The sequence below is a fragment of the Symphalangus syndactylus genome, chromosome 12 (genome assembly GCF_028878055.3).
Source record: "Symphalangus syndactylus isolate Jambi chromosome 12, NHGRI_mSymSyn1-v2.1_pri, whole genome shotgun sequence".
NCBI lineage: Eukaryota > Metazoa > Chordata > Mammalia > Primates > Hylobatidae > Symphalangus > Symphalangus syndactylus.
Window position 1 is genome coordinate 5,267,233 of NC_072441.2, and position 22,711 is coordinate 5,289,943.

Here is a 22,711-nt window from a genome sequence, read left to right on the forward strand (position 1 = left end):
TATATTTGAATATATTCCTTTTTCCACTACTACTCTCTTAGCGCTCCAAATGTCCAGTTGCATTTTCTACAGAAAGAGTGATCAGATCTGCTCAATCAAAAGTATGGTTTAACTCTGTTAGCTGAATGCACAGATCAGAAAGAAGTTTCACAGAATGATTCTGTGTAGTTTATATTTGGAGACATTCCTTTTTCCACTATTACCCTCTTAGCGCTCCGAATCTCCACTTGCATTTTCTACAGAAAGAGTGTTTCAGAACGGCTCAATCAAAACTAAGGTTCAACTCTTTTAGTTGAACAAACAGAACAGAAAGAAGTTTCACACAATTCTTCTGTGTAGTTTTTATTTGTAGACATTCTTTTTCCCAATATAGGCCTCTTAGTGCTCAGAATGTCCAATTGCAGTTTCTACAGAAAGAGTGTTTCAGAACGGCGCAATCAAAAGTAAGGTTCAACTCTGTTAGTTGAATGCACAGAACAGAAAGAAGTTTCATACAATGCTTCTGTGTAGTTTATATTTGAACATATTCTTTTTTCCACTATTACCCACTTAGCGCTACGAATGTCCAGTTGCATTTTCTACAGACAGAGTGTTTCAAAACTGCTCAATCAAAAGTATGGTTTAACTCTGTTAGCTGAATGCTCAGATCAGAAAGAAGTTTCACAGAATGCTTCTGTGTAGTTTATATTTGAATATATTCCTTTTTCCACTACTACGCTCTTAGCGCTCCAAATGTCCAGTTGCATTTTCTACAGAAAGAGTGATCAGATCTGCTCAATCAAAAGTATGGTTTAACTCTGTTAGCTGAATGCACAGATCAGAAAGAAGTTTCACAGAATGATTCTGTGTAGTTTATATTTGGAGACATTCCTTTTTCCACTATTACCCTCTTAGCGCTCCGAATCTCCACTTGCATTTTCTACAAAAAGAGTGTTTCATAACTGCTCAATCAAAAATAAGTTTTATCTCTGTTAACTGAATTTACAGATCAGAAATAAGTTTCACAGAATGCATCTGTGTAGTTTTTATTTGAAGATATTCTTTTTCCCAATGTAGGCCTCTTAGCGCTTAGCATGTCCAATTGAAGTTTCTACAGAAAGAGTGTTTCAGAACGGCTCAATCAAAAGTAAGGTTCAACTCTGTTAGTTGAATGCACAGAACAGAAAGAATTTTCACAGAATGCTACTGTGTAGTTTATATTTGAATATATTCCTTTTTCCACTATTACTCTCTTAGCGCTCCGAATGTCCACTTGCATTTTCTACAGAAAGAGTTTTCAGAACTGCGCAATCAAAAGTATGGTTTAACTCTGTTAGCTTAATGAACATATCAGAAATAAGTTTCACACAATGCTTCTGTGTAGTTTTTATTTGAAGATATTAATTTTCCCAATAGAGGCCTCTTAGCGCTCAGAATGTCCAATTGCAGTTTCTACAGAAAGAGTGTTTCAGAAAGGCTCAATCAAAAGTAAGGTTCAACTCTGTTAGTTGAATGCACAGAACAGAAAGAAGTTTCATACAATGCTTCTGTGTAGTTTATATTTGAACATATTCTTTTTTCCACTATTACCCACTTAGCGCTATGAATGTCCAGTTGCATTTTCTACAGACAGAGTGTTTCAAAACTGCTCAATCAAAGTATGGTTTAACTCTGTTAGCTGAATGCTCAGATCAGAAAGAAGTTTCACAGAAGGCTTCTGTGTAGTTTATATTTGAATATATTCCTTTTTCCACTACTACTCTCTTAGCGCTCCAAATGTCCAGTTGCATTTTCTACAGAAAGAGTGTTCAGATCTGCTCAATCAAAGGTATGGTTTAACTCTGTTAGCTGAATGCACAGATCAGAAAGAAGTTTCACAGAATGATTCTGTGTAGTTTATATTTGGAGACATTCCTTTTTCCACTATTACCCTCTTAGCGCTCCGAATCTCCACTTGCATTTTCTACAGAAAGAGTGTTTCAGAACGGCTCAATCAAAACTAAGGTTCAAATCTTTTAGTTGAACAAACAGAACAGAAAGAAGTTTCACACAATTCTTCTGTGTAGTTTTTATTTGTAGACATTTTTTTTCCCAATATAGGCCTCTTAGCGCTCAGAATGTCCAATTGCAGTTTCTACAGAAAGGGTGTTTCAGAACGGCTCAATCAAAAGTAAGGTTCAACTCTGTTAGTTGAATGCACAGAACAGAAAGAAGTTTCATACAATGCTTCTGTGTAGTTTATATTTGAACATATTCTTTATTCCACTATTACCCACTTAGCGCTACGAATGTCCAGTTGCATTTTCTACAGACAGAGTGTTTCAAAACTGCTCAATCAAAAGTATGGTTTAACTCTGTTAGCTGAATGCTCAGATCAGAAAGAAGTTTCACAGAATGCTTCTGTGTAGTTTATATTTGAATATATTCCTTTTTCCACTACTACGCTCTTAGCGCTCCAAATGTCCAGTTGCATTTTCTACAGAAAGAGTGTTCAGATCTGCTCAATCAAAAGTATGGTTTAACTGTGTTAGCTGAATGCACAGATCAGAAAGAAGTTTCACCGAATGATTCTGTGTAGTTTATATTTGAAGACATTCCTTTTTCCACTATTACCCTCTTAGCGCTCCGAATCTCCACTTGCATTTTCTACAAAAAGAGTGTTTCATAACTGCTCAATCAAAAATATGTTTTATCTCTGTTAACTGAATTTACAGATCAGAAATAAGTTTCACAGAATGCATCTGTGTAGTTTTTATTTGAAGATATTCTTTTTCCCAATGTAGGCCTCTAAGCGCTTAGCATGTCCAATTGCAGTTTCTACAGAAAGAGTGTTTCAGAACGGCTCAATCAAAAGTAAGGTTCAACTCTGTTAGCTGAATGCACAGAACAGAAAGAGTTTTCACAGAATGCTACTGTGTAGTTTATATTTGAATATATTCCTTTTTCCACTATTACCCTCTTAGCGCTCCGAATGTCCACTTGCATTTTCTACAGAAAGAGTGTTCAGAACTGCGCAATCAAAAGTATGGTTTAACTCTGTTAGCTTAATGAACATATCAGAAATAAGTTTCACACAATGCTTCTGTGTAGTTTTTATTTGAAGATATTATTTTTCCCAATTTAGGCCTCTTAGCGCTCAGAATGTCCAATTGCAGTTTCTACAGAAAGAGTGTTTCAGAAAGGCTCAATCAAAAGTAAGGTTCAACTCTGTTAGTTGAATGCACAGAACAGAAAGAAGTTTCATACAATGCTTCTGTGTAGTTTATCTTTGAACATATTCTTTTTTCCACTATTACCCACTTAGCGCTACGAATGTCCAGTTGCATTTTCTACAGACAGAGTGTTTCAAAACTGCTCCATCAAAATATGTTTTAACTCTGTTAGCTGAATGCTCAGATAAGAAAGAAGTTTCACAGAATGCTTCTGTGTAGTTTATATTTGAATATATTCCTTTTTCCACTACTACTCTCTTAGCGCTCCAAATGTCCAGTTGCATTTTCTACAGAAAGAGTGATCAGATCTGCTCAATCAAAAGTATGGTTTAACTCTTTTAGCTGAATGCACAGATCAGAAAGAAGTTTCACAGAATGATTCTGTCTAGTTTATATTTGGAGACATTCCTTTTTCCACTATTACCCTCTTAGCGCTCCGAATCTACACTTGCATTTTCTACAGAAAGAGTGTTTCAGAACGGCTCAATCAAAACTAAGGTTCAAATTTTAGTTGAACAAACAGAACAGAAAGAAATTTCACACAATTCTTCTGTGTAGTTTTTATTTGTAGACATTCTTTTTCCCAATATAGGCCTCTTAGCGCTCAGAATGTCCAATTGCAGTTTCTACAGAAAGAGTGTTTCAGAACGGCTCAATCAAAAGTAAGGTTCAACTCTGTTAGTTGAATGCACAGAACAGAAAGAAGTTTCATACAATGCTTCTGTGTAGTTTATATTTGAACATATTCTTTATTCCACTGTTACCCACTTAGCGCTACGAATGTCCAGTTGCATTTTCTACAGACAGAGAGTTTCAAAACTGCTCAATCAAAAGTATGGTTTAACTCTGTTAGCTGAATGCTCAGATCAGAAAGAAGTTTCACAGAATGCTTCTGTGTAGTTTATATTTGAATATATTCCTTTTTCCACTACTACGCTCTTAGCGCTCCAAATGTCCAGTTGCATTTTCTACAGAAAGAGTGTTCAGATCTGCTCAATCAAAAGTATGGTTTAACTCTGTTAGCTGAATGCACAGATCAGAAAGAAGTTTCACCGAATGATTCTGTGTAGTTTATATTTGAAGACATTCCTTTTTCCACTATTACCCTCTTAGCGCTCCGAATCTCCACTTGCATTTTCTACAAAAAGAGTGTTTCATAACTGCTCAATCAAAAATATGTTTTATCTCTGTTAACTGAATTTACAGATCAGAAATAAGTTTCACAGAATGCATCTGTGTAGTTTTTATTTGAAGATATTCTTTTTCCCAATGTAGGCCTCTTAGCGCTTAGCATGTCCAATTGCAGTTTCTACAGAAAGAGTGTTTCAGAACGGCTCAATCAAAAGTAAGGTTCAACTCTGTTAGCTGAATGCACAGAACAGAAAGAGTTTTCACAGAATGCTACTGTGTAGTTTATATTTGAATATATTCCTTTTTCCACTATTACCCTCTTAGCGCTCCGAATGTCCACTTGCATTTTCTACAGAAAGAGTGTTCAGAACTGCGCAATCAAAAGTATGGTTTAACTCTGTTAGCTTAATGAACATATCAGAAATAAGTTTCACACAATGCTTCTGTGTAGTTTTTATTTGAAGATATTATTTTTCCCAATATAGGCCTCTTAGCGCTCAGAATGTCCAATTGCAGTTTCTACAGAAAGAGTGTTTCAGAAAGGCTCAATCAAAAGTAAGGTTCAACTCTGTTAGTTGAATGCACAGAACAGAAAGAAGTATCATACAATGCTTCTGTGTAGTTTATCTTTGAACATATTCTTTTTTCCACTATTACCCACTTAGCGCTACGAATGTCCAGTTGCATTTTCTACAGACAGAGTGTTTCAAAACTGCTCCATCAAATGTATGGTTTAACTCTGTTAGCTGAATGCTCAGATCAGAAAGAAGTTTCACAGAATGCTTCTGTGTAGTTTATATTTGAATATATTCCTTTTTCCACTACTACTCTCTTAGCGCTCCAAATGTCCACTTGCATTTTCTACAGAAAGAGAGTTCAGATCTGCTCAAACAAAAGTATGGTTTAACTCTGTTAGCTGAATGCACAGATCAGAAAGAAGTTTCACAGAATGATTCTGTGTAGTTTGTATTTGGAGACATTCCTTTTTCAACTATTACCCTCTTAGCGCTCCGAATCTCCACTTGCATTTTCTACAGAAAGAGTGTTTCAGAACGGCTCAATCAAAACTAAGGTTCAACTCTTTTAGTTGAACAAACAGAACAGAAAGAAGTTTCACACAATTCTTCTGTGTAGTTTTTATTTGTAGACATTCTTTTTCCCAATATAGGCCTCTTAGCGCTCAGAATGTCCAATTGCAGTTTCTACAGAAAGAGTGTTTCAGAACGGCTCAATCAAAAGTAAGGTTCAACTCTGTTAGTTGAATGCACAGAACAGAAAGAAGTTTCATACAATGCTTCTGTGTAGTTTATATTTGAACATATTCTTTATTCCACTGTTACCCACTTAGCGCTACGAATGTCCAGTTGCATTTTCTACAGACAGAGTGTTTCAAAACTGCTCAATCAAAAGTATGGTTTAACTCTGTTAGCTGAATGCTCAGATCAGAAAGAAGTTTCACAGAATGCTTCTGTGTAGTTTATATTTGAATATATTCCTTTTTCCACTACTACGCTCTTAGCGCTCCAAATGTCCAGTTGCATTTTCTACAGAAAGAGTGTTCAGATCTGCTCAATCAAAAGTATGGTTTAACTCTGTTATCTGAATGCACAGATCAGAAAGAAGTTTCACCGAATGATTCTGTGTAGTTTATATTTGAAGACATTCCTTTTTCCACTATTACCCTCTTAGCGCTCCGAATCTCCACTTGCATTTTCTACAAAAAGAGTGTTTCATAACTGCTCAATCAAAAATATGTTTTATCTCTGTTAACTGAATTTACAGATCAGAAATAAGTTTCACAGAATGCATCTGTGTAGTTTTTATTTGAAGATATTCTTTTTCCCAATGTAGGCCTCTTAGCGCTTAGCATGTCCAATTGCAGTTTCTACAGAAAGAGTGTTTCAGAACGGCTCAATCAAAAGTAAGGTTCAACTCTGTTAGCTGAATGCACAGAACAGAAAGAGTTTTCACAGAATGCTACTGTGTAGTTTATATTTGAATATATTCCTTTTTCCACTATTACCCTCTTAGCGCTCCGAATGTCCACTTGCACTTTCTACAGAAAGAGTGTTCAGAACTGCGCAATCAAAAGTATGGTTTAACTCTGTTAGCTTAATGAACATATCAGAAATAAGTTTCACACAATGCTTCTGTGTAGTTTTTATTTGAAGATATTATTTTTCCCAATATAGGCCTCTTAGCGCTCAGAATGTCCAATTGCAGTTTCTACAGAAAGAGTGTTTCAGAAAGGCTCAATCAAAAGTAAGGTTCAACTCTGTTAGTTGAATGCACAGAACAGAAAGAAGTTTCATACAATGCTTCTGTGTAGTTTATCTTTGAACATATTCTTTTTTCCACTATTACCCACTTAGCGCTACGAATGTCCAGTTGCATTTTCTACAGACAGAGTGTTTCAAAACTGCTCCATCAAATGTATGGTTTAACTCTGTTAGCTGAATGCTCAGATCAGAAAGAAGTTTCACAGAATGCTTCTGTGTAGTTTATATTTGAATATATTCCTTTTTCCACTACTACTCTCTTAGCGCTCCAAATGTCCACTTGCATTTTCTACAGAAAGAGAGTTCAGATCTGCTCAAACAAAAGTATGGTTTAACTCTGTTAGCTGAATGCACAGATCAGAAAGAAGTTTCACAGAATGATTCTGTGTAGTTTGTATGTGGAGACATTCCTTTTTCAACTATTACCCTCTTAGCGCTCCGAATCTCCACTTGCATTTTCTACAGAAAGAGTGTTTCAGAACGGCTCAATCAAAACTAAGGTTCAACTCTTTTAGTTGAACAAACAGAACAGAAAGAAGTTTCACACAATTCTTCTGTGTAGTTTTTATTTGTAGACATTCTTTTTCCCAATATAGGCCTCTTAGAGCTCAGAATGTCCAATTGCAGTTTCTACAGAAAGAGTGTTTCAGAACGGCTCAATCAAAAGTAAGGTTCAACTCTGTTAGTTGAATGCACAGAACAGAAAGAAGTTTCATACAATGCTTCTGTGTAGTTTATATTTGAACATATTCTTTTTTCCACTATTACCCACTTAGCGCTACGAATGTCCAGTTGCATTTTCTACAGACAGAGTGTTTCAAAACTGCTCAATCAAAAGTATGGTTTAACTCTGTTAGCTGAATGCTCAGATCAGAAAGAAGTTTCACAGAATGCTTCTGTGTAGTTTATATTTGAATATATTCCTTTTTCCACTACTACGCTCTTAGCGCTCCAAATGTCCAGTTGCATTTTCTAAAGAAAGAGTGTTCAGATCTGCTCAATCAAAAGTATGGTTTAACTCTGTTAGCTGAATGCACAGATCAGAAAGAAGTTTCACCGAATGATTCTGTGTAGTTTATATTTGAAGACATTCTTTTTCCACTATTACCCACTTAGCGCTCCGAATCTCCACTTGCATTTTCTACAAAAAGAGAGTTTCATAACTGCTCAATCAAAAATATGTTTTATCTCTGTTAACTGAATTTACAGATCAGAAATAAGTTTCACAGAATGCATCTGTGTAGTTTTTATTTGAAGATATTCTTTCTCCCAATGTAGGCCTCTTAGCGCTTAGCATGTCCAATTGCAGTTTCTACAGAAAGAGTGTTTCAGAACGGCTCAATCAAAAGTAAGGTTCAACTCTGTTAGCTGAATGCACAGAACAGAAAGTGTTTTCACAGAATGCTACTGTGTAGTTTATATTTGAATATATTCCTTTTTCCACTATTACCCTCTTAGCGCTCGGAATGTCCACTTGCATTTTCTACAGAAAGAGTGTTCAGAACTGCGCAATCAAAAGTATGGTTTAACTCTGTTAGCTTAATGAACATATCAGAAATAAGTTTCACACAATGCTTCTGTGTAGTTTTTATTTGAAGATATTATTTTTCCCAATAGAGGCCTCTTAGCGCTCAGAATGTCCAATTGCAGTTTCTACAGAAAGAGTGTTTCAGAAAGGCTCAATCAAAAGTAAGGTTCAACTCTGTTAGTTGAATGCACAGAACAGAAAGAAGTTTCATACAATGCTTCTGTGTAGTTTATATTTGAACATATTCTTTTTTCCACTATTACCCACTTAGCGCTACGAATGTCCAGTTGCATTTTCTACAGACTGAGTGTTTCAAAACTGCTCAATCAAAAGTATGGTTTAACTCTGTTAGCTGAATGCTCAGATCAGAAAGAAGTTTCACAGAATGCTTCTGTGTAGTTTATATTTGAATATATTCCTTTTTCCACTACTACTCTCTTAGCGCTCCAAATGTCCAGTTGCATTTTCTACAGAAAGAGTGATCAGATCTGCTCAATCATAAGTATGGTTTAACTCTGTTAGCTGAATGCACAGATCAGAAAGAAGTTTCACAGAATGATTCTGTGTAGTTTATATTTGGAGACATTCCTTTTTCCACTATTACCCTCTTAGCGCTCCGAATCTACACTTGCATTTTCTACAGAAAGAGTGTTTCAGAACGGCTCAATCAAAACTAAGGTTCAACTCTTTTAGTTGAACAAACAGAACAGAAAGAAGTTTCACACAATTCTTCTGTGTAGTTTTTATTTGTAGACATTCTTTTTCCCAATATAGGCCTCTTAGCGCTCAGAATGTCCAATTGCAGTTTCTACAGAAAGAGTGTTTCAGAACGGCTCAATCAAAAGTAAGGTTCAACTCTGTTAGTTGAATGCACAGAACAGAAAGAATTTTCACAGAATCCTACTGTGTAGTTTATATTGGAATATATTCCTTTTTCCACTATTACCCTCTTAGCGCTCCGAATGTCCACTTGCATTTTCTACAGAAAGAGTGTTCAGAACTGCGCAATCAAAAGTATGGTTTAACTCTGTTAGCTTAATGAACATATCAGAAATAAGTTTCACACAATGCTTCTGTGTAGTTTTTATTTGAAGATATTATTTTTCCCAATATAGGCCTCTTAGCGCTCAGAATGTCCAATTGCAGTTTCTACAGAAAGAGTGTTTCAGAAAGGCTCAATCAAAAGTAAGGTTCAACTCTGTTAGTTGAATGCACAGAACAGAAAGAAGTTTCATACAATGCTTCTGTGTAGTTTATATTTGAACATATTCTTTTTTCCACTATTACCCACTTAGCGCTACGAATGTCCAGTTGCATTTTCTACAGACAGAGTGTTTCAAAACTGCTCAATCAAAAGTATGGTTTAACTCTGTTAGCTGAATGCTCAGATCAGAAAGAAGTTTCACAGAATGCTTCTGTGTAGTTTATATTTGAATATATTCCTTTTTCCACTACTACTCTCTTAGCGCTCCAAATGTCCAGTTGCATTTTCTACAGAAAGAGTGTTCAGATCTGCTCAATCAAAAGTATGGTTTAATTCTGTTAGCTGAATGCACAGATCAGAAAGAAGTTTCACAGAATGATTCTGTGTAGTTTATATGTGGAGACATTACTTTTTCCACTATTACCCTCTTAGCGCTCCGAATCTCCACTTGCATTTTCTACAGAAAGAATGTTTCAGAACGGCTCAATCAAAACTAAGGTTCAACTCTTTTAGTTGAACAAACAGAACAGAAAGAAGTTTCAGACAATTCTTCTGTGTAGTTTTTATTTGTAGACATTCTTTTTCCCAATATAGGCCTCTTAGCGCTCAGAATGTCCAATTGCAGTTTCTACAGAAAGAGTGTTTCAGAACGGCTCAATCAAAAGTAAGGTTCAACTCTGTTAGTTGAATGCACAGAACAGAAAGAAGTTTCATACAATGCTTCTGTGTAGTTTATATTTGAACATATTCTTTTTTCCACTATTACCCACTTAGCGCTACGAATGTCCAGTTGCATTTTCTACAGACAGAGTGTTTCAAAACTGCTCAATCAAAAGTATGGTTTAACTCTGTTAGCTGAATGCTCAGATCAGAAAGAAGTTTCACAGAATGCTTCTGTGTAGTTTATATTTGAATATATTCCTTTTTCCACTACTACGCTCTTAGCGCTCCAAATGTCCAGTTGCATTTTCTACAGAAAGAGTGTTCAGATCTGCTCAATCAAAAGTATGGTTTAACTCTGTTAGCTGAATGCACAGATCAGAAAGAAGTTTCACCGAATGATTCCGTGTAGTTTATATTTGAAGACATTCCTTTTTCCACTATGACCCTCTTAGCGCTCCGAATCTCCACTTGCATTTTCTACAAAAAGAGTGTTTCATAACTGCTCAATCAAAAATATGTTTTATCTCTGTTAACTGAATTTACAGATCAGAAATAAGTTTCACAGAATGCATCTGTGTAGTTTTTATTTGAAGATATTCTTTTTCCCAATGTAGGCCTCTTAGCGCTTAGCATGTCTAATTGCAGTTTCTACAGAAAGAGTGTTTCAGAACGGCTCAATCAAAAGTAAGGTTCAACTCTGTTAGTTGAATGCACAGAACAGAAAGAAGTTTCATACAATGCTTCTGTGTAGTTTATATTTGAACATATTCTTTTTTCCACTATTACCCACTTAGCGCTACGAATGTCCAGTTGCATTTTCTACAGACAGAGTGTTTCAAAACTGCTCAATCAAAAGTATGGTTTAACTCTGTTAGCTGAATGCTCAGATTAGAAAGAAGTTTCACAGAATGCTTCTGTGTAGTTTATATTTGAATATATTCCTTTTTCCACTACTACTCTCTTAGCGCTCCAAATGTCCAGTTGCATTTTCTACAGAAAGAGTGTTCAGATCTGCTCAATCAAAAGTATGGTTTAACTCTGTTAGCTGAATGCACAGATCAGAAATAAGTTTCACAGAATGATTCTGTGTAGTTTATATTTGGAGACATTCCTTTTTCCACTATTACCCTCTTAGCGCTCCGAATCTCCACTTGCATTTTCTACAGAAAGAGTGTTTCAGAACGGCTCAATCAAAACTAAGGTTCAAATCTTTTAGTTGAACAAACAAAACAGAAAGAAGTTTCACACAATTCTTCTGTGTAGTTTTTATTTGTAGACATTTTTTTCCCAATATAGGCCTCTTAGAGCTCAGAATGTCCAATTGCAGTTTCTACAGAAAGAGTGTTTCAGAACGGCTCAATCAAAAGTAAGGTTCAACTCTGTTAGTTGAATGCACAGAACAGAAAGAGTTTTCACAGAATGCTACTGTGTAGTTTATATTTGAACATATTCCTTTCTCCACTATTACCCTCTTAGCGCTCCGAATGTCCCCTTGCATTTTCTACAGAAAGAGTGTTCAGAACTGCGCAATCAAAAGTATGGTTTAACTCTGTTAGCTTAATGAACATATCAGAAATAAGTTTCACACAATGCTTCTGTGTAGTTTTTATTTGAAGATATTATTTTTCAAAATATAGGCCTCTTAGCGCTCAGAATGTCCAATTGCAGTTTCTACAGAAAGAGTGTTTCAGAAAGGCTCAATCAAAAGTAAGGTTCAACTCTGTTAGTTGAATGCACAGAACAGAAAGAAGTTTCATACAATGCTTCTGTGTAGTTTATATTTGAACATATTCTTTTTTCCACTATTACCCACTTAGCGCTACGAATGTCCAGTTGTATTTTCTACAGACAGAGTGTTTCAAAACTGCTCAATCAAAAGTATGGTTTAACTCTGTTAGCTGAATGCTCAGATCAGAAAGAAGTTTCACAGAATGCTTCTGTGTAGTTTATATTTGAATATATTCCTTTTTCCACTACTACGTTCTTAGAGCTCCAAATGTCCAGTTGCATATTCTACAGAAAGAGTGTTCAGATCTGCTCAATCATAAGTATGGTTTAACTCTGTTAGCTGAATGCACAGATCAGAAAGAAGTTTCACCGAATGATTCTGTGTAGTTTATATTTGAAGACATTCCTTTTTCCACTATTACCCTCTTAGCGCTCCGAATCTCCACTTGCATTTTCTACAAAAAGAGTGTTTCATAACTGCTCAATCAAAAATATGTTTTATCTCTGTTAACTGAATTTACAGATCAGAAATAAGTTTCACAGAATGCATCTGTGTAGTTTTTATTTGAAGATATTCTTTTTCCCAATGTAGGCCTCTTAGCGCTTAGCATGTCCAATTGCAGTTTCTACAGAAAGAGTGTTTCAGAACGGCTCAATCAAAAGTAAGGTTCAACTCTGTTAGTTGAATGCACAGAACAGAAAGAATTTTCACAGAATGCTACTGTGTAGTTTATATTTGAATATATTCCTTTCTCCACTATTACCCTCTTAGCGCTCCGAATGTACACTTGCATTTTCTACAGAAAGAGTGTTCAGAACTGCGCAATCAAAAGTATGGTTTAACTCTGTTAGCTTAATGAACATATCAGAAATAAGTTTCACACAATGCTTCTGTGTAGTTTTTATTTGAAGATATTATTTTTCCCAATATAGGCCTCTTAGCGCTCAGAATGTCCAATTGCAGTTTCTACAGAAAGAGTGTTTCAGAAAGGCTCAATCAAAAGTAAGGTTCAACGCTGTTAGTTGAATGCACAGAACAGAAAGAAATTTCATACAATGCTTCTGTGTAGTTTATATTTGAATATATTCTTTTTTCCACTATTACCCACTTGGCGCTACGAATGTCCAGTTGCATTTTCTACAGACAGAGTGTTTCAAAACTGCTCAATCAAAAGTATGGTTTAATTCTGTTAGCTGAATGCTCAGATCAGAAAGAAGTTTCACAGAATGCTTCTGTGTAGTTTATATTTGAATATATTCCTTTTTCCACTACTACGCTCTTAGCACTCCAAATTTCCAGTTGCATTTTCTACAGAAAGAGTGTTCAGATCTGCTCAATGAAAAGTATGGTTTAACTCTGTTAGCTGAATGCACAGATCAGAAAGAAGTTTCACAGAATGATTCTGTGTACTTTATATATGGAGACATTCCTTTTTCCACTATTACCCTCTTAGCGCTCCGAATTTCCACTTGCATTTTCTACAGAAAGAGTGTTTCAGAACGGCTCAATCAAAACTAAGATTCAACTCTTTTAGCTGAACAAACAGAACAGAAAGAAGTTTCACACAATTCTTCTGTGTAGTTTTTATTTGTAGACATTCTTTTTCCCAATATAGGCCTCTTAGCGCTCAGAATGTCCAATTGCAGTCTCTACAGAAAGAGTGTTTCAGAAAGGCTCAATCAAAAGTAAGGTTCACCTCTGTTAGTTGAATGCACAGAACAGAAAGAAGTTTCATACAATGCTTCTGTGTAGTTTATATTTGAACATATTCTTTTTTCCACTATTACCCACTTAGCGCTACGAATGTCCAGTTGCATTTTCTACAGACAGAGTGTTTCAAAACTGCTCAATCAAAAGTATGGTTTAACTCTGTTAGCTGAATGCTCAGATCAGAAAGAAGTTTCACAGAATGCTTCTGTGTAGTTTATATTTGAATATATTCCTTTTTCCACTACTACGCTCTTAGCGCTCCAAATGTCCAGTTGCATTTTCTACAGAAAGAGTGTTCAGATCTGCTCAATCAAAAGTATGGTTTAACTCTGTTAGCTGAATGCACAGATCAGAAAGAAGTTTCACCGAATGATTCTGTGTAGTTTATATTTGAAGACATTCCTTTTTCCACTATTACCCTCTTAGCGCTCCGAATCTCCAATTGCATTTTCTACAAAAAGAGTGTTTCATAACTGCTCAATCAAAAATATGTTTTATCTCTGTTACCTGAATTTACAGATCAGAAATAAGTTTCACAGAATGCATCTGTGTAGTTTTTATTTGAAGATATTCTTTTTCCCAATGTAGGCCTCTTAGCGCTTAGCATGTCCAATTGCAGTTTCTACAGAAAGAGTGTTTCAGAACGGCTCAATCAAAAGTAAGGTTCAACTCTGTTAGTTGAATGCACACAACAGAAAGAAGTTTCACAGAATGCTACTGTGTAGTTTATATTTGAATATATACCTTTTTCCACTATTACCCTCTTAGCGCTCCGAATGTCCACTTGCATTTTCTACAGAAAGAGTGTTCAGAACTGCGCAATCAAAAGTATGGTTTAACTCTGTTAGCTTAATGAACATATCAGAAATAAGTTTCACACAATGCTTCTGTGTAGTTTTTATTTGAAGATATTATTTTTCCCAGTAGAGGCCTCTTAGCGCTCAGAATGTCCCATTGCAGTTTCTACAGAAAGAGTGTTTCAGAAAGGCTCAATCAAAAGTAAGGTTCAACTCTGTTAGTTGAATGCACAGAACAGAAAGAAGTTTCATACAATGCTTCTGTGTAGTTTATATTTGAACATATTCTTTTTTCCACTATTACCCACTTAGCGCTACGAATGTCCAGTTGCATTTTCTACAGACAGAGTGTTTCAAAACTGCTCAATCAAAAGTATGGTTTAAGTCTGTTAGCTGAATGCTCAGATCAGAAAGAAGTTTCACAGAATGCTTCTGTGTAGTTTATATTTGAATATATTCCTTTTTCCACTACTACGCTCTTAGCGCTCCAAATGTCCAGTTGCATTTTCTACAGAAAGAGTGTTCAGATCTGCTCAATCAAAAGTATGGTTTAACTCTGTTAGCTGAATGCACAGATCAGAAAGAAGTTTCACCGAATGATTCTGTGTAGTTTATATTTGAAGACATTCCTTTTTCCACTATTACCCCCTTAGCGCTCCGAATCTCCAATTGCATTTTCTACAAAAAGAGTGTTTCATAACTGCTCAATCAAAAATATGTTTTATCTCTGTTACCTGAATTTACAGATCAGAAATAAGTTTCACAGAATGCATCTGTGTAGTTTTTATTTGAAGATATTCTTTTTCCCAATGTAGGCCTCTTAGCGCTTAGCATGTCCAATTGCAGTTTCTACAGAAAGAGTGTTTCAGAACGGCTCAATCAAAAGTAAGGTTCAACTCTGTTAGTTGAATGCACACAACAGAAAGAATTTTCACAGAATGCTACTGTGTAGTTTATATTTGAATATATTCCTTTTTCCACTATTACCCTCTTAGCGCTCCGAATGTCCACTTGCATTTTCTACAGAAAGAGTGTTCAGAACTGCGCAATCAAAAGTATGGTTTAACTCTGTTAGCTTAATGAACATATCAGAAATAAGTTTCACACAATGCTTCTGTGTAGTTTTTATTTGAAGATATTATTTTTCCCAATAGAGGCCTCTTAGCGCTCAGAATGTCCCATTGCAGTTTCTACAGAAAGAGTGTTTCAGAAAGGCTCAATCAAAAGTAAGGTTCAACTGTGTTAGTTGAATGCACAGAACAGAAAGAAGTTTCATACAATGCTTCTGTGTAGTTTATATTTGAACATATTCTTTTTTCCACTATTACCCACTTAGCGCTACGAATGTCCAGTTGCATTTTCTACAGACAGAGTGTTTCAAAACTGCTCAATCAAAAGTATGGTTTAACTCTGTTAGCTGAATGCTCAGATCAGAAAGAAGTTTCACAGAATGTTTCTGTGTAGTTTATATTTGAATATATTCCTTTTTCCACTACTACTCTCTTAGCGCTCAAAATGTCCAGTTTCATTTTCTACAGAAAGAGTGTTCAGATCTGCTCAATCAAAAGTATGGTTTAACTCTGTTAGCTGAATGCACAGATCAGAAAGAAGTTTCACAGAATGATTCTGTGTAGTTTATATTTGGAGGCATTCCTATTTCCACTATTACCCTCTTAGCGCTCCGAATCTCCACTTGCATTTTTTACAGAAAGAGTGTTTCAGAACGGCTCAATCAAAACAAAGGTTCAACTCTTTTAGTTGAACAAACAGAACAGAAAGAAGTTTCACACAATTCTTCTGTGTAGTTTTTATTTGTAGACATTCTTTTTCCCAATATAGGCCTCTTAGCGCTCAGAATGTCCAATTGCAGTTTCTACAGAAAGAGTGTTTCAGAACGGCTCAATCAAAAGTAAGGTTCAACTCTGTTAGTTGAATGCACAGAACAGAAAGAAGTTTCATACAATGCTTCTGTGTAGTTTATATTTGAACATATTCTTTTTTCCACTATTACCCACTTAGCGCTACGAATGTCCAGTTGCATTTTCTACAGACAGAGTGTTTCAAAACTGCTCAATCAAAAGTATGGTTTAACTCTGTTAGCTGAATGCTCAGATCAGAAAGAAGTTTCACAGAATGATTCTGTGTAGTTTATATTTGAATATATTCCTTTTTCCACTACTACGCTCTTAGCGCTCCAAATGTCCAGTTGCATTTTCTACAGAAAGAGTGTTCAGATCTGCTCAATCAAAAGTATGGTTTAACTCTGTTAGCTGAATGCACAGATCAGAAAGAAGTTTCACCGAATGATTCCGTGTAGTTTATATTTGAAGACATTCCTTTTTCCACTATGACCCCCTTAGCGCTCCGAATCTCCACTTGCATTTTCTACAAAAAGAGTGTTTCATAACTGCTCAATCAAATATATGTTTTATCTCTGTTAACTGAATTTACAGATCAGAAATAAGTTTCACAGAATGCATCTGTGTAGTTTTTATTTGAAGATATTCTTTTTCCCAATGTAGGCCTCTTAGCGCTTAGCATGTCTAATTGCAGTTTCTACAGAAAGAGTGTTTCAGAACGGCTCAATCAAAAGTAAGGTTCAACTCTGTTAGTTGAATGCACAGAACAGAAAGAATTTTCACAGAATGCTACTGTGTAGTTTATATTTGAATATATTCCTTTTTCCACTATTACCCTCTTAGCGCTCCGAATGTCCACTTGCATTTTCTACAGAAAGAGTGTTCAGAACTGCGCAATCAAAAGTATGGTTTAACTCTGTTAGCTTAATGAACATATCAGAAATAAGTTTCACACAATGCTTCTGTGTAGTTTTTATTTGAAGATATTATTTTTCCCAATAGAGGCCTCTTAGCGCTCAGAATGTCCAATTGCAGTTTCTACAGAAAGAGTGTTTCAGAAAGGCTCAATCAAAAGTAAGGTTCAACTCTGTTAGTTGAATGCACAGAACAGAAAGAAGTTTCATACAATGCTTCTGTGTAGTTTATATTTGAACATATTCTTTTTTCCACTATTACCCACTTAGCGCTACGAATGTCCAGTTGCATTTTCTACAGACAGAGTGTTTCAAAACTGCTCAATCAAAAGTATGGTTTAACTCTGTTAGCTGAATGCTCAGATCAGAAAGAAGTTTCACAGAATGCTTCTGTGTAGTTTATATTTGAATATATTCCTTTTTCCACTACTACTCTCTAAGCGCTCCAAATGTCCAGTTGCATTTTCTACAGAAAGAGTGTTCAGATCTGCTCAATCAAAAGTATGGTTTAACTCTGTTAGCTGAATGCACAGATCAGAAAGAAGTTTCACAGAATGATTCTGTGTAGTTTATATTTGGAGACATTACTTTTTCCACTATTACCCTCTTAGCGCTCCGAATCTCCACTTGCATTTTCTACAGAAAGAATGTTTCAGAACGGCTCAATCAAAACTAAGGTTCAACTCTTTTAGTTGAACAAACAGAACAGAAAGTAGTTTCACACAATTCTTCTGTGTAGTTTTTATTTGTAGACATTCTTTTTCCCAATATAGGCCTCTTAGCGCTCAGAATGTCCAATTGCAGTTTCTACAGAAAGAGTGTTTCAGAACGGCTCAATCAAAAGTAAGGTTCAACTCTGTTAGTTGAATGCACAGAACAGAAAGAAGTTTCATACAATGCTTCTGTGTAGTTTATATTTGAACATATTCTTTTTTCCACTATTACCCACTTAGCGCTACGAATGTCCAGTTGCATTTTCTACAGACAGAGTGTTTCAAAACTGCTCAATCAAAAGTATGGTTTAACTCTGTTAGCTGAATGCTCAGATCAGAAAGAACTTTCACAGAATGCTTCTGTGTAGTTTATATTTGAATATATTCCTTTTTCCACTACTACTCTCTTAGCGCTCCAAATGTCCAGTTGCATTTTCTACAGAAAGAGAGTTCAGATCTGCTCAATCAAAAGTATGGTTTAACTCTGTTAGCTGAATGCACAGATCAGAAAGAAGTTTCACAGAATGATTCTGTGTAGTTTATATTTGGAGACATTCCTTTTTCCACTATTACCCTCTTAGCGCTCCGAATCTCCACTTGCATTTTCTACAGAAAGAGTGTTTCAGAACGGCTCAATCAAAACTAAGGTTCAACTCTTTTAGTTGAACAAACAGAACAGAAAGAAGTTTCACACAATTCTTCTGTGTAGTTTTTATTTGTAGACATTCATTTTCCCAATATAGGCCTCTTAGCGCTCAGAATGTCCAATTGCAGTTTCTACAGAAAGAGTGTTTCAGAACGGCTCAATCAAAAGTAAGGTTCAACTCTGTTAGTTGAATGCACAGAACAGAAAGAAGTTTCATACAATGCTTCTGTGTAGTTTATATTTGAACATATTCTTTTTTCCACTATTACCCACTTAGCGCTACGAATGTCCAGTTGCATTTTCTACAGACAGAGTGTTTCAAAACTGCTCAATCAAAAGTATGTTTTAACTCTGTTAGCTGAATGCTCAGATCAGAAAGAAGTTTCACAGAATGCTTCTGTGTAGTTTATATTTGAATATATTCCTTTTTCCACTACTACGCTCTTAGCGCTCCAAATGTCCAGTTGCATTTTCTACAGAAAGAGTGTTCAGATCTGCTCAATCAAAAGTATGGTTTAACTCTGTTAGCTGAATGCACAGATCAGAAAGAAGTTTCACCGAATGATTCCGTGTAGTTTATATTTGAAGACATTCCTTTTTCCACTATGACCCTCTTAGCGCTCCGAATCTCCACCTGCATTTTCTACAAAAAGAGTGTTTCATAACTGCTCAATCAAAAATATGTTTTATCACTGTTAACTGAATTTACAGATCAGAAATAAGTTTCGCAGAATGCATCTGTGTAGTTTTTATTTGAAGATATTCTTTCTCCCAATGTAGGCCTCTCAGCGCTTAGCATGTCTAATTGCAGTTTGTACAGAAAGAGTGTTTCAGAACGGCTCAATCAAAAGTAAGTTTCAACTCTGTTAGTTGAATGCACAGAACAGAAAGAATTTTCACAGAATGCTACTGTGTAGTTTATATTTGAATATATTCCTTTTTCCACTATTACCCTCTTAGCACTCCGAATGTCCACTTGCATTTTCTACAGAAAGAGTGTTCAGAACTGCGCAATCAAAAGTATGGTTTAACTCTGTTAGCTTAATGAACATATCACAAATAAGTTTCACACAATGCTTCTGTGTAGTTTTTATTTGAAGATATTATTTTCCCCAATAGAGGCCTCTTAGCGCTCAGAATGTCCAATTGCAGTTTCTACAGAAAGAGTGTTTCAGAAAGGCTCAATCAAAAGTAAGGTTTAACTCTGTGAGTTGAATGCACAGAACAGAAAGAAGTTTCATACAATGCTTCTGTGTAGTTTATATTTGAACATATTCTTTTTTCCACTATTACCCACTTAGCGCTACGAATGTCCAGTTGCATTTTCTACAGACAGAGTGTTTCAAAACTGCTCAATCAAAAGTATGGTTTAACTCTGTTAGCTGAATGCTCAGATCAGAAAGAAGTTTCACAGAATGCTTCTGTGTAGTTTATATTTGAATATATTCCTTTTTCCACTACTACTCTCTTAGCGCTCCAAATGTCCAGTTGCATTTTCTACAGAAAGAGTGTTCAGATCTGCTCAATCAAAAGTATGGTTTAACACTGTTAGCTGAATGCACAGATCAGAAAGAAGTTTCACAGAATGATTCTGTGTAGTTTATTTTTGGAGACATTCCTTTTTCCACTATTACACTCTTAGCGCTCCGAATCTCCACTTGCATTTTCTACAGAAAGACTGTTACAGAACGGCTCAATCAAAACTAAGGTTCAACTCTTTTAGTTGAACAAACAGAACAGAAAGAAGTTTCACACAATTCTTCTGTGTAGTTTTTATTTGTAGACATTCTTTTTCCCAATATAGGCCTCTTAGCGCTCAGAATGTCCAATTGCAGTTTCTACAGAAAGAGTGTTTCAGAACGGCTCAATCAAAAGTAAGGTTCAACTCTGTTAGTTGAATGCACAGAACAGAAAGAAGTTTCATACAATGCTTCTGTGTAGTTTATATTTGAACATATTCTCTTTTCCACTATTACCCACTTAGCGCTACGAATGTCCAGTTGCATTTTCTACAGACAGAGTGTTTCAAAACTGCTCAATCAAAAGTATGGTTTAACTCTGTTAGCTGTATGCTCAGATCAGAAAGAAGTTTCACAGAATGCTTCTGTGTAGTTTATATTTGAATATATTCCTTTTTCCACTACTACTCTTTAGCGTTCCAAATGTCCAGTTGCATTTTCAACAGAAAGAGTGTTCAGATCTGCTCAATCAAAAGTATGGTTTAACTCTGTTAGCTGAATGCACAGATCAGAAAGAAGTTTCACCGAATGATTCTGTGTAGTTTATATTTGAAGACATTCCTTTTTCCACTATTACCCTCTTAGCGCTCCGAATCTCCACTTGCATTTTCTACAAAAAGAGTGTTTCATAACTGCTCAATCAAAAATATGTTTTATCTCTGTTAACTGAATTTACAGATCAGAAATTAGTTTCACAGAATGCATCTGTGTAGTTTTTATTTGAAGATATTCTTTTTCCCAATGTAGGCCTCTTAGCGCTTAGCATGTCCAATTGCAGTTTCTACAGAAAGAGTGTTTCAGAACGGCTCAATCAAAAGTAAGGTTCAACTCTGTTAGTTGAATGCACAGAACAGAAAGAAGTTTCATACAATGCTTCTGTGTAGTTTATATTTGAACATATTCTTTTTTCCACTATTACCCACTTAGCGCTACGAATGTCCAGTTGCATTTTCTACAGACAGAGTGTTTCAAAACTGCTCAATCAAAAGTATGTTTTAACTCTGTTAGCTGAATGCTCAGATCAGAAAGAAGTTTCACAGAATGCTTCTGTGTAGTTTATATTTGAATATATTCCTTTTTCCACTACTACGCTCTTAGCGCTCCAAATGTCCAGTTGCATTTTCTACAGAAAGAGTGTTCAGATCTGCTCAATCAAAAGTATGGTTTAACTCTGTTAGCTGAATGCACAGATCAGAAAGAAGTTTCACCGAATGATTCCGTGTAGTTTATATTTGAAGACATTCCTTTTTCCACTATGACCCTCTTAGCGCTCCGAATCTCCACCTGCATTTTCTACAAAAAGAGTGTTTCATAACTGCTCAATCAAAAATATGTTTTATCACTGTTAACTGAATTTACAGATCAGAAATAAGTTTCGCAGAATGCATCTGTGTAGTTTTTATTTGAAGATATTCTTTCTCCCAATGTAGGCCTCTCAGCGCTTAGCATGTCTAATTGCAGTTTGTACAGAAAGAGTGTTTCAGAACGGCTCAATCAAAAGTAAGTTTCAACTCTGTTAGTTGAATGCACAGAACAGAAAGAATTTTCACAGAATGCTACTGTGTAGTTTATATTTGAATATATTCCTTTTTCCACTATTACCCTCTTAGCACTCCGAATGTCCACTTGCATTTTCTACAGAAAGAGTGTTCAGAACTGCGCAATCAAAAGTATGGTTTAACTCTGTTAGCTTAATGAACATATCACAAATAAGTTTCACACAATGCTTCTGTGTAGTTTTTATTTGAAGATATTATTTTCCCCAATAGAGGCCTCTTAGCGCTCAGAATGTCCAATTGCAGTTTCTACAGAAAGAGTGTTTCAGAAAGGCTCAATCAAAAGTAAGGTTTAACTCTGTGAGTTGAATGCACAGAACAGAAAGAAGTTTCATACAATGCTTCTGTGTAGTTTATATTTGAACATATTCTTTTTTCCACTATTACCCACTTAGCGCTACGAATGTCCAGTTGCATTTTCTACAGACAGAGTGTTTCAAAACTGCTCAATCAAAAGTATGGTTTAACTCTGTTAGCTGAATGCTCAGATCAGAAAGAAGTTTCACAGAATGCTTCTGTGTAGTTTATATTTGAATATATTCCTTTTTCCACTACTACTCTCTTAGCGCTCCAAATGTCCAGTTGCATTTTCTACAGAAAGAGTGTTCAGATCTGCTCAATCAAAAGTATGGTTTAACACTGTTAGCTGAATGCACAGATCAGAAAGAAGTTTCACAGAATGATTCTGTGTAGTTTATTTTTGGAGACATTCCTTTTTCCACTATTACACTCTTAGCGCTCCGAATCTCCACTTGCATTTTCTACAGAAAGACTGTTACAGAACGGCTCAATCAAAACTAAGGTTCAACTCTTTTAGTTGAACAAACAGAACAGAAAGAAGTTTCACACAATTCTTCTGTGTAGTTTTTATTTGTAGACATTCTTTTTCCCAATATAGGCCTCTTAGCGCTCAGAATGTCCAATTGCAGTTTCTACAGAAAGAGTGTTTCAGAACGGCTCAATCAAAAGTAAGGTTCAACTCTGTTAGTTGAATGCACAGAACAGAAAGAAGTTTCATACAATGCTTCTGTGTAGTTTATATTTGAACATAT